Genomic DNA, 13,037 nt, shown 5'->3' with positions numbered 1-13,037 from the left:
TTAGGAGTCAATAGCTGTGATACACACACAGGACCAACAACAGTGAAAATATACTCTTGAAGGTGTTTTGGACTGCCAGGTAAGACACTGAGGTCTGACGATCCAATGCAATCGAAGGCCTTTATTGGCATCTAGGCTATAAAATATTACCTAAAATAAAAAAATTAAAATATACAGAGATGTAAAATAGATAAAAGTCATCATACAATACAACATTGCATGGAGTAAAAAAGTAAACAGTTAATACAATCATAAATAGGACCCGAATAAAAATGTGCACCCTTTCTTTGGAAGTCAAATCCTAATGGCTTCCTGAAGAACTTTAACTACAGTCTCACACATTTCTAAGAGGGGGCTATTTAGTAGGAAGATCAGCTTGGAGCTATAAAAAAACTTGGCCCTCTGTCTTAAAATGGGGTTTATATATGCTCAAATTTTATTGTACAACAGGCAGTAGAAGAAAATGTGCTTTGCAGTTGCAGGGCAGCCCATCTTACAGGGGCAGAGTCTTTCTACATAAGCAGTGTTTTGGAACCTTCCCTAGAGGAGAGCAGATGGCAAGGCATTGAATCTGGCCAGGGGAAAGACCCTTTGGTAAGTTGGATTTTGAAGAAAGTAAAGATAATCAGCCATTTGTCCAAGTTCAATTGGGATCCCCAAGCCCAACGGAGAACAGGTTTTCAAAAATGCAGTATAAAGATTTTGTGCTTCTGATTCCAAGAATCTAAATTTGATTGCTTTAAAGGCCTCTGTAGCAGAAAGCTCATATAATGAATCCATGTGTAAACCAATAGAACTAATTTTTCTTTCAACAAAGGCTAACCAGTTAGAAAGGTGGGATTCAGAAAGCATCTGATATATGAAGCTAGAGGGATCTAGATTGTACTGAATTCATAGCCACATTTGAATGTTCTAAGCCATGCTATAATTTCCAACCTACTCTGGCCAGTTTCCATGCAAAGAGCTGCATATGGAACACGTCTCAGCACCCCCATGATTTTACACAAAAAAGTGTATTGAAGACAATCAAGGGAGTGATTAATGGCTGCAGTCCATAGTGCAATTCCATGTAATAGTTGAGCGACTATTTTAGTGTTAAAGACTTTCAAGGCTGCAGGAATATATTGATTACCCCATTATAGAAAAAAACAGGTAATCACTGAGAAACATACGTTAGCAATGGCTATTGCTTATCTTTGATTAATAGTCCAGGATGCGTTATACTGGAACAGAATCAGAGGTGGAGCGAGGGGAAACTCTGCCCGGGATTCACTGCGCTGCGGCAGTGCCCACCCCATCACACCCCTTTCGTGGCCTGGCCACACCTCTGCCGCGGCTCCAACCGGGGCGTCGCACCCCAACCCATTGGCGCAATGCCTCTGAACAGAATTCCTAGATATTGAAATTGTTTTTCATTTAATTGTGACCAGTTTGTGACTAATTATTTTCCATTTTTTCCATTTATAGTTTTTCCAGGTTTTTGGGAAGACAAGGACCTTAGATTTATCATAATTTAGTTCCAAACTATTAACCAAGCAATATTTAGAATAACAGTTCAATAGTCGGTTCAGGGCTACCTGTATAGAAGATAACAACACTGAGTTATCTGCATAAAGTAGAATGGGTACATAAATTGATTCTAATCTTGGTGAATGCCCATGACTTTAGAAAGAAATGGAGCAAAATCATTTTAAAACAAATTAAACAAGAAAGGAGCCAAGATACACCCCTGTTTAACTTCCTTGTTGGTGGGTATCTTTTGAATCAGCTTTCCAGCTATAGAGCATTTAATTTGACAACTCAGAGGTGTGTAGCTTTTTAATGACAAACAAAAGTATCCTATCAATATTAATTAATTCTAATTTCTTCCATAATAGATCCCTTGGGATGAAATCAAATGCAGCTTTTAGAAAGAAGAGTTGTAAATAATTTGGAGCAACCTCTAATGGCGTATTTGTTTACTAGATGGGAAAGAACCAGACAGTGACCCAGGGTTGATTTTCCTGACGAAAGCCTATCTACTCTAAACCAAGTATTTTATGTTGTGATGTCCAGGAAGTTAATTTTAAAAGTAGATATTTAGCATACAGCTTCCCTACTACAGAGAGGAGGCTGACCTACAGTTAGCTAGGCCCTTTTTATAAATGGGGACCAGTAATGCATTTGTCCAAGCTTCCAATGAAATGCCAGAGTTATTTATCATAGTAAAAAAAGCCACCAACGAAGGGGCCTACCAGTCTGTATCTACTTTTAGGATTTCAGAAATAATTATATCAGGTCCTGGTGACTTCCCAGTTTTTAACTGATAGAATAATTCAATTATTTCATAAGGTGTGATGGGTGACCATTCCAGTAAATCAATTGGAGAGTCATCCATATAGCTTGTATTACAATCCATTTCCTCATGAAATAGGTTAGAAAAATACTGAAACCATTTAAGGGGAAAGATGCTAGCCATAGAAGGAGCATCAGTTTGAAGGGATCAATTAACCAGAGTCCAAAATTGCTTAGGATCATTAGAATAGCTTGTAGAAGTTTATCCTAATGATGTCTTATGAACACGTTTCTTTTTTCTTTGATACGTTGCTGCAGTTGATTTTTGAGATCAAAAAAGTTAGCTGGGAGAGATTTGACTTTGTTAATATGGTATTGACTATAGATGGCCCCATTTGGCTCTTTAATTCATTACACTCCTTATCAAACTAGCCTGAGTCCCTTTCCTTTTGATCCCCTTTTTGGGATCCTGCTTAAGAGAATCTGTAATATGGATTATTAAATTTTGTACGTTTTTATTTCTTCTAAGGAATCTTTTGCACTAACTACAAGAATATCTGAAATTTAAGCAGATAGTAGTCCCGAGGAATTCTTTAGTTTTCTCTGCTAGACTGGTGGACCATTTAATTCTTGGAAGAGAGTCAGGTGCATTAGTTTGGGTTACCAAAAAGTTGTAATCTAAACGAAACATAAATATTAAAAGGCAATGGTCACTGGTAATTTGATCACCTACTAAAAAGGTGTTGAGATTCCACATGTATGGTGATATCAAGACATAATCAGTAATACTGCACCCTCTAGGTGACACAAAAGTGTATTCATTAGAGTTATCAAAGTGTGTTATTAAATGTAAACGAAAATTGGCCAGGCTGATGCCTGCAGAGTTAAAGATGGTGTCCTTTGATCTACACAGTTGTGGGGTAAATAGGAATAGTACAGCATCCTCACCCTGCAAAAAAGAGACTGTATAACGCTATCCACTCTTCCATTAAAATCACTGGTCAGAATTATTTCCATGTCAGAATAATGGTATTCTAGCTCTTCTATATAGGTGTAAGGGCCTGTTACTCCAGTCAATAAGTGAGACTCATGAAGATTTCAAGAGCTTTCATTGAACTGTGCCAGTACCCCAGGTTCAAGAAGTCAGAGCTGGGGCTCTGCCTTCTGTCCCTGGTATACATCAGAAAGCATTTACTCATTCAGTCATCCCCCCTCCCCTTCATTCCCAAAACAATTTGCACAAGGGATAGTGAGAGAAAGCAGTGTTATGGAATTGTAGCCTGCGAAAGATTCCCTCCTTGTCCCAGGAAATGGGAGATAATGGGGATGTATGCCAGAATCACTAGTAACAAAAGCATAGCAATAGAAAATCCATCCAAGTCCCAAGCGCTGATAACGAGCCAGGTGTGGCCTTCAGCTGAAGCAGGAAATGCCAGACTCAGCAGGAACCAGGCCTGACAATAGGTTGGGAGGCGATTCCAATGCTCAATTAAGGTCAATTTATCCAAACCAGTGGGCCTATAAACATTGACTACAATCAAGGTATTAGTTCCAACAAGAAGTTTGATTGCCTGAGCAATGGAAACGCAATCCTGAAGGTTGGTTGAGTCTAGGGCAGAAGAAACAAGGACAGAAAGACCGCCTACTCTAATAAATGGCCTCCTTCAGTTGACTTAGAGGCCAATAGGGGGTATGATTTAAATCCCTCAATATATATCGGTGATTGGAGCCAGGTTGGTCTTATGGTCCAATTTCCATGGTATCACTTTCATCTATGTTAACCTATCTCATACGCAGGGCCAACTGGACAGCCATGAGATGGTGGTGTTGGAAGAGACAGTTTAGGATTGTTAGGTGTTACCCAAATTGCTAGTGCACATGCAGCAAAAACGTCCTTCTAGCAAGGAGAAAACACATGTATTGTAAGATATTAATATTCATATACCAAGTTTAAGAGTTAGGCCAACTTTCAAAAGAATGGGACAAATAAGCTTTTTAAAATGAAAGATTTTTATTTAACTAACAAAAAGAGAACATGAGTTTAAAAGATTGAGAGGTTTCTGGAAATAAAATTACAGTTTTATAGAATAGATAAACAAGAACGTAATATAGTGAAAACTGTTCCTACCGAACTACCAGCTGAGCATGAAATGTGGGGGTGGGAGAGACTAAGAAAAGAAGGGAGAACCCAAAAAATATGGATGCCTGCTCCTGAAGATGGTATTGCAGCTCTGAACAGGGAAAATTGACCAGAAAGGTGAAGCACAGAAGAATGGGTTGAGTAGCAAAGGGGCCAACAGAGAGGCTGGGGTAGCAGGGATCTCAAGAACCAGCTATGAATTGCAAGAATTAAGGGGTAACTTTTTATACTCTTTTAGTTGTATTGAGATAGGAGACAGTGCATCTACTGTGATGGAATTGGGTTCCAGCTAGTAATCCTATTGGAAGATTTGAATTTTAGGGGAATGGGAGGAATAAGGAACTCCAAATATAAGCACGATTATATCATCCTGGGATGATAAGACTATCTGCCCAGAATTCCATTTTGGCTTGGTTTAACAAAGGACTGGGCAGTTCATGATGGCCCTTAACAAAGGCCAGGAGTTGGCTGATGGACTTGTGTGAAAAAAATATCCTTGTCAGCATTGTGAGGGGGAGTTTACCTTTATTTGCAAAACAATAGTGGAAATGTTATTTAGGAGAGACTAATATTGATGGCTAGGCATTTTACATGATTGAGTCAGGGCAGAGACCTTCCCACCCATCCATTAAAATAAGGAGTGAATACCAGTAGCTGGGATTAGCCTGCTTCTTTTTGCTGGGTTGTTTATTAAGACCAAATTGTCAGGGAGGAGGCTCCAGGGTCCTTGGGGAAAATGGCCCTCAGGTGGACTCCTACAGGAGATGGGGTTTCCCATAATGAATGGAGGAACTGCCTCAATATTCCTTTCATGCCTTCAGCCTGACTTACTGTCATTTAAATAATAGTTTCCTGCAGACTCCATCTTCCATTGCTAGACCCATGCTAGTGCACATGTGCAGAGATAAAAAATGGCAATAATTATATAATTAATTTAATTAGTTATAATTAATTAAATGTGTATAATTAAATTAAATGTGTGAGAGGGCTTTTCTAATAAATTAATCTTGCTGCCTTTTCTGCCATTTTAAAAAATTATTTTTGTAGGAACAATAACCACTTCATTTCTGTAAAAGATATAAAGTTAAAATTAAATTTATGTATTTACACTAGGTAGGCTCCGTTATAGAGTGTGCAGTATTGTAGTCAAAGCTGAACTCAATTCTGACAGAAGTAACATGTCCAAGGTTGAGTCAGTCCTCCATGACACAGTTATGTGATGGCATCCCGTGAATCAGTAATGACCTGGTTCTTGCACAGAGGACTATCTTTACTTTCTTTTATTTAAACTGGACCTTGCTTTGGAGAGATATTAATTTGGGGGGGGGGGGGAGGAGAGAAGCACAAGCACAACAGAATAACATACGCACACACTGCAAATTCCTGACATTCTTTGTCCTATGGTAAAAACAGTTTGTGATTCTAATCATAGATTTTCTTTGAAATAATGTTTGCAATCATAATATGGATTTTCCATTCCAGTCAGAAGCTGCACCATTACAAATGCATGACTTTTGGGGCACGAGCCTAATGTGTGCAGTATTTGAAACACAATACTACAACAGAAATGGGGAGGTAGATTTTTGTTTTGCTCAAGTCAGTCTAGATATGCATTGGCCAGAAGTGATCCAGAAAAAGTCCCAATGGGTCAATGGACTAAGGGAGTCAATCCAGTCCTTGCTGGATTGGGGTTGAGGATATTAAATCAGGGTCAGCACAGAGAAAGAACTGCTGTGAAATCTGAGCAGCTATCATGAAAAGGGGAAATAGGGGAGAATATGAAAGCTGTTCAGGCTCTGAGTAATTCATTTTCAGGTGTAGCGACTAAACTGACTGTGAAAATAACAGGAGCCTGAATGAGGCAAGAGCACTGGGCTACAGAAACACAGCTAAAGTGGAACCAAGGAACGTAGGGTCATATGAACATGCCTTTTATTAACAGCAAAGGATTGCACCATAGTCAGAGCCATAAACACACTGATGGTACAACCATAAAAACACTTTACTAGAAGTGAAAATAACTGAATAAAATTTGAGGAAGACATGTTTAGGATTCCTCTCCAAGTACGCAAACCACAGGTCCAGCTTCACTAATTTAGAGTAGCTGGACTTAGTTGGCAACAGGTTTAAGGAAGGTTATCTGCCTTCAAAGATAGTCTAATGAGGGTCAGCTTATTATTCTGAAGAGAATGCTAGTTGCACCCTGTAAAATGTATATGCTGACAGTTCTTGGTTCAACAGGCTTTCCTACTCTTAATTTCAATAACTGGGCGAAGTGTTTAGTCCCTACCATTTCATTTTAAAATTTCAAGTTGTAGATTATATGGAAGACCTTGACACAGATTCAGTCTCCAGTTGATAGGAACAGACGGTAGGTAGTGAGACCCTGGACCTCAGTATAAAGTATGTAGTCCAAGAGCAGTTTCTCAGTCTGGACCACAACCATCCATAGAATAGGGAAATTTTGGACTACTGTCCCCAGCCCCACAATTTCCTGAAAAAGCTGATCACCAGGCAGCAGGGATTACAAGATGGCTGATGCTAGTGGACTTAGGGCTTAAGAACATTGAGCAAGAGCTTCTTCCACTCCTGTGCATGCTTTGCACTCCCAGGGATGGCCCAGATCATAAAATGGTTTGATATGTGGAAACAGAAGAAATGTAGCTTGTCAGGAAAAAGCAAAAGCAAGTGAGTTTCAGAAAATGTTTGTGTCATTTATCATTATTGGAATCCAAGTATTTTGGATTACTAAAGGTATCAACACCATGAGCTGAAAATCTATATGCAGGATAATAAACTGAAGCTCAGTCTAGGTTTAGGCCAAGTTCTGAAGATTTCTGGGATATGTTAAAATCTCTATTTTGAGGTTACTTTGTCAGCTGTGGTGGATGTTCTGAGTCACATTTCCTCAATAACAGTATGCTGAGGAATAACTGCTAGGAAAATGTGATATTCCTCATGGAAAGATCTCAATTTTTTATGAAATAAATAAAAATAATTGTGGATTTGTTATATAAATAGACCATGTGATTTCAGTGACTGTATTGGAAATGAACATTCTGGGCATGTTTTTAAGAGATCATTTATGTTCCACATTTATGAATCTCAATCTGACATTTTGTGAAAGCACTCAAAATTATATACACTAAAAAGTGTACAACAAATAACTGCTGAAAGCAATTATGATGGAATGGGGTGGAGAAAAAACAAGGTCAGGCCATCAGTTATAAATAAAATGCAGCAGATGGATAAGCATCCATTGAAATAAAAAATAATGCTGATTTAGCATTGACTCCTAAAGGTCTTTCAATTCTGGCTCTGAGGCAGGCTCTACTAAAGTTTTTAAAGGTACTCTGCTGGTTTCATAACCCCACCTACACGTCAGCTCACACAATATAAATGAAACAAAGCAGCCTAGGGTCTTTTTCCTTCACATGTTCTCCCCTTTCCACAATAAAACATAACGACAATCGCTGAGGTAAAAGGCCAGCACGAATCGGCGCCTTGAGAAACTGTTATGGCCGGCCGTTTCGAGGAGAGGATTTGACAGCGTGACACGCCCAAAAGGACTCCTGCGTGCGTGAATAATCCGGAGCGGGTGAATGCGAATGGATAGGCTGAGAAATAAAGAGATAAGTACGGCGTTTTTGTTAATTCGCTATAAAAAGACAACTATATTAAAAAACATGTTAAAAAACAACAAACACCAGTTATGCCTTAACAGGCGCAAGGTGAAAAAGGTCGACTAGCTTGTTCGGTGCTGCCGTTTGTGGCACAGTCTTAAGACAAAAGAGCTTCGCCCGTCTGGTGTCAAAACCCCGAGCCGCCAGCAGTCAGCCGCACAGGCTCAATCGAGCAAAAACGCTTCCTCCTCAGCCTGCCTCAGGGGACGCCAACAGGCTGTTCGAGTTTTTTTTCCACGTTTCTCTACAGTGGCCCGCGGGTGGCTGAAGTCCTTCGGTGCTACCTGCCATAATACCAAACATACGCAAAACCACCGCGGTTAAGGAGAAGCGGGAGGAAGTCTAACTGGGAGAGAGCGAGGCAGAAAATGCAGATCGAAAACAAGGGCTTCGATGAAAGGCGCCGGGACAAAAGGCTTGAACAAGCTGTCAAGTCAAGCAACGTAAACAACAGGCCACCCGCCATTAGGTCCCCTCAGCTCGCCGTCCCACCCTCAGAGTCGGTGTGCGCTGGACAGGCAGTCAGGAAGGTGCGGGAATTCGAGAACTTTCCTTGACGTGCCCGAGAGCTGTCTGAGGCAAAGCCAACCGGGCAGCCGCGAGGGGGAAAGGGGAGGGGGGGGGAGAGAAACAGGGGCGACCAGCGGGCACGTGACAAACTGCAGGCGAGTAGGAGGAGGTGCGCGGGCTAGACCCGCGCGTGCGCCACTTCAGGCGCCCCTGACGACGTCACATGGGTGCGTGCGCACGTTCTCTGGCCATCGGGCGCTACGGTTTTGCTTGTGATTCTATCAGGCTGGGGGAAGGGAAGGCGACTTTCGTCGCCTCACTCAACAACTGCACGGTAACTGACAAGGTAAGAGCAGGGACGGGGGGGAGGGGCTATAGAACGTCTCCACGGCCCCGCCAACTCCGCCACGCGCGCACGCAAGTTTTCCGCGTGTCTGACACACATCTCCTGCCTCGGCTGCCAGCTGAGAAAATTAACACCCGTTGGTGGCGGCCATTGGACAAACGGCGGGAAGCCTCCGAGGGGGAGGGGCGGGCGAGTGCGCAGCTCTCCTCGCGTGTCAGGGCGGTTCCTCGTGAGGGGCGGTGGGAGAGCGCGCGCGCCTGCATGGCGTGGAGACGGAGGCGCCTTCGACCGTTTGTGTACGTTGTTGGTGAGGCACTGCACGCGGACTCGCGGATGGAGGCATTTCCGGCAGGCTGGACACTTCGGGTTCGGTCGATCGATCGATTGATCGGTCAAGTTGTGTGGCCGAAAGCGGGGCAGCGCGGTCCGCAGCCGCCTTCGGGACCGGCACGTGCATGTCGGGCTCGGAGAGGCTTGTGGGTTTTGAATGCATGCCAGCGAGCGGCGAGCTTGTTGACTTCACCGTATGATCTCGGAGCTTTCCCTCTCTTTCTTTTTCTTCCTCCGCCCCGTGCATCGTTCGTTGTCTCAGCAGTGTTATGGCGGTTTCGGCGGCACGTTTTCCTTAGCTACTGGCTCCGCTGTGACAGAGGCGGAGAGGAGGAAAGGGGATTGCCCCTTGGAACGCATTCCTCTGCTTTCTACCGGAGTCCGCGACTTCACAGTCCCGTTCCCCCCACCCCCTACCCCGACAAGTCTAAAGTCAACAAACATGGCGAGATATAAATTGCGTTGAGTGGTATCTGAACATGCAAATTGCGTAGATAGATCGTACCGAAACTGCAGTTCTATCGTGTTGAATTGATTAGGGATACCCGGACCTGGATGGTCCATGCTGACCTGATCTCGGTAGATCTCGGAAATTAGAAGGGTCAGCCCTAAGTTATTTGGATGGGAACCCACCCACCTCTATGAGGTCCTTGCGGGAAGGGTGGGATGAAAATGTAATAAATAAATATCTCAGTCTTTGATATGTTTATGAAAAAGTGACTTGCCCTTACTTCCAGGGAAGCATGTATAGGGTTGTAGTATCTAGTGTGAAACAATTGAACGGCATTTAAAGTATTCAAATTATCTATCACTTTTGAAAATCACATACATATTTTTAATTTGTTCCTATAAGTTATACTTTCAGAGGGTAGTTGTATTGTTCTGCAGTAGAGGATCTAGATTCGAATCCATAGCACCTTAGAGACCAACAGGGTTTTTGGAGTATAAGCTTTTGAGAGTCATAGCTTCCTTCATCAAGTATTATGTGTCATATCTGACAAAAGGAGTATTGTCTCTCAAAGCTTATATTCTAAAAATCTTGCTGTTCTGTAAAGTGCAGCTGAACTCAAATCTAACTGTAGATTTGTTATGTAAGGTAGATTCCTCATGGCACAAATTAATGTTTTCAGGACGTTATATATAGCATTTTGGGGAAGAACTTCACACAGGTCTCTTTCCCTAAACTACTCAGGCCCGTCATATTTCTCTCAAGGTAGGTTTTACAAAAATCTAAACTAGCGATCTTTGTGCAAAATCCAGGGTTGAAGATGCTCACATGCTAACACAACAGGCAGGTGATGCTTTAATTTCCTCCCTTTCACTTTAGCTTCCATTGCCATCCTCCATTTCAGAATGAGTCTGCTTACCCGCCAGTTTGTGCAGTTTGCCCAGCAATCTGATTCTCTCAGTGCCCGCCATTGCACAAGTCTCCCAGGCATGTTTTTTCCCCATGGAAGCGAGTATGATTACCATTTCACGCATAAATCTACAGAAACACATTAATTATTGTCGAAGGCTTTCCTCTGAAGATGCCAGCCACAGATGCAGGCGAAACATCAGGAGAAAATGCTACTAGAACATGGCCATACATCCTGGAAACCTCACATTAATTATTGCTTGGCCATTGCAGAAAGGTTCCTTTTTCTCTCTTCGTTTTAATTGTGTGTGTGTTGAACATGAGAAGTTAAGCAGGTGCAGCCAATCAGATTGCGGGACAGTCGGCATGGCTGCGGGGGGGGGGGGTGTCCATTTCTGTATGCCTTTGCAGCTACACATGCATTGTAAAAAAAATGTTTTCGTTCATAAGCAAAAGTACAAAAACAACCAGAATTGTTTTCATGGACTCAGATAGGTTCCTGAACTCATAAATGGCACACATGCAGACAGAGAAAAGGAAAATGGGTTCATTTATAACGACTGCAACTCATTATCAATATGTTATGTGGAATCCACCTAAGTGTAAAGAAGTAAAATCAACCTTATGCATTTTAGCAGAGGTTAGTGATTTATATAATGTATTTTTGACAGCTGTTGTACTAACTTTTAATTGACAGAACTATTTAATTATAATATATGAAATAGTTGATTGATTGTTCTTTCTCTTTTATATAGAACTAAATATAGGAATTTTCCACCTGCACTTCAGATAAGTCCTGAGCATAAGTACACTTTGGGATCTGACGTTGCATTCCGTAGGTATCCTACTCTGCAGCACTACCTGTGGATTTTAACATACATTCATAAATAAATATCAGTACCAGTGTTATTTTGCACTAAGATGAAAACAAAGTTCATATGCTGTTAAATTTTCTTGTATAGAGGACTTCAGAAAATATTATCTACATTACAGACTTTAACCTAAAGAAATCAATCTTGTAATTTGCAAAGTGTGCTTAAGTCTAAGGCAAGTAGATGACTGGTTGTTTCTTGATCCTAAACTTTTATGTATTCAACTTTAATATGTCAACTGTAATTATCCCCTAGTGACAGTTCTAAGACCCCTGTAGGTTAGAATAGTTTCAGAATCAGGTACAGCCTCTGGTGAAGTTTTTGGTATTCTGTTTGCTAAGGACAGAACCTTTGATTTCTCCTCCTGCCCATACAATTAATTTAGTTTTTAACCCACTTTCTCCAGGGAGCTTGCGATTCTCTTCTTTCTCTACCCCTCCCCCCCCCAAAAAAAAATACTGACTGAGAATTATTGGTCTGTACTTACTTAGTGAGCCGAGCATGTGTTAACCTACTTTTCCTTTTCCTCAGCCTGATATTCTGTTCTGCATCTCCACAGAAATACCAATATCAATCTGTTAATTTTATAAATCTGTTAATTTTAATATATCTGTCTAGTTAAAGCTATAAAAAGGAAAACATTTTCCACCATTTTGTGATTGATGTAGACCAGGGGTCCCCAAACTACGGCCCGGGGGCCAAATGTGGCCCCCTGAAGGCATTTATCCGGCCCGCCAGGCATGGCGGCGATGGCTCCATTCATGTTCAGTGGGGGCTCGAGGGAGAGGAGGAACCGGCCCCAACGGCTGTTGATTGCAGTTACATGATGGTACCCCCAAATCTCCATGAATTTTCTGACCCAGAGTTGAAAACCTTACATGTGGCAACGCCTGCTCCGCCCTTCCCTCTCAGCTACTCCATGTGTTGCTCTCAGGCTTTCTGTTCCGCCTCACTCCCATTGGCGAATCGCTCGCTGGCTGCTAGGGAGGAAAGAACCCAAGAAGATACCTGATCCTGGGTTAGATGGAATGTTTCATTGGGAAAGTTCTGCTGTTTTTTTTTTACAGGGGAAGGTATTCCACAGCCTCTCCAACAATATTTGGAGCCCACCCTGTACTTGACATACTTTGGTCACTGTTCTAAAAATAGACCATGACAGAAAGGCTGAAAGGTGAAATCAAACATTTTACAATCATTTGTGCATAGGAATTTGTTCATAGTTTTTTTTAGTCCGGCCCTCCAACAGTCTGAGGGACAGTGAACTGGCCCCCTGTTTAAAAAGTTTGGGGACCCCTGATGTAGACAAAAGGATGGATTTGATCCTGTTCTTGTGATCTTATTGTAGTTACTCACAATCATGTTATTTCATTCTTATGAAATAAGCAGACATTGCAGTCTGGAGCTCCAGCAACTAGAAACTTTTAGGGCTTTTTATTAGACTACATAGCACATATATTTGGCAACATGGTTGGTAACTTCGCAAAGCAAAGCACAGTAAAGCAAGACAACAACTTAACTTGCCCTT

The 13,037-nt window shown here is 41.8% G+C and overlaps 1 protein-coding gene across 5 annotated transcripts in view; it reads left to right on the top strand.

Moving 5' to 3' along the window:
• Positions 1-8,821: 8,821 nt before the first annotated feature.
• MGA (MAX dimerization protein MGA) overlaps positions 8,822-13,037 on the top strand; it is a 97,978-nt gene continuing 93,762 nt past the window's right edge. For all 5 annotated transcript variants that reach the window (XM_048484347.1, XM_048484348.1, XM_048484344.1 and 2 more), the window contains exon 1: positions 8,822-8,953. The gene's annotated coding sequence lies outside the window, so the exon portion shown is untranslated. The remainder of the gene's footprint in view (positions 8,954-13,037) is intronic.

Source organism: Sphaerodactylus townsendi, linkage group LG02 (genome assembly GCF_021028975.2).
Source record: "Sphaerodactylus townsendi isolate TG3544 linkage group LG02, MPM_Stown_v2.3, whole genome shotgun sequence".
Classification (NCBI taxonomy): Eukaryota; Metazoa; Chordata; class Lepidosauria; order Squamata; family Sphaerodactylidae; genus Sphaerodactylus; species Sphaerodactylus townsendi.
The sequence above is the reverse complement of the archived record's forward strand: the minus strand, read 5'-3'. Positions and strand labels throughout refer to the sequence as shown.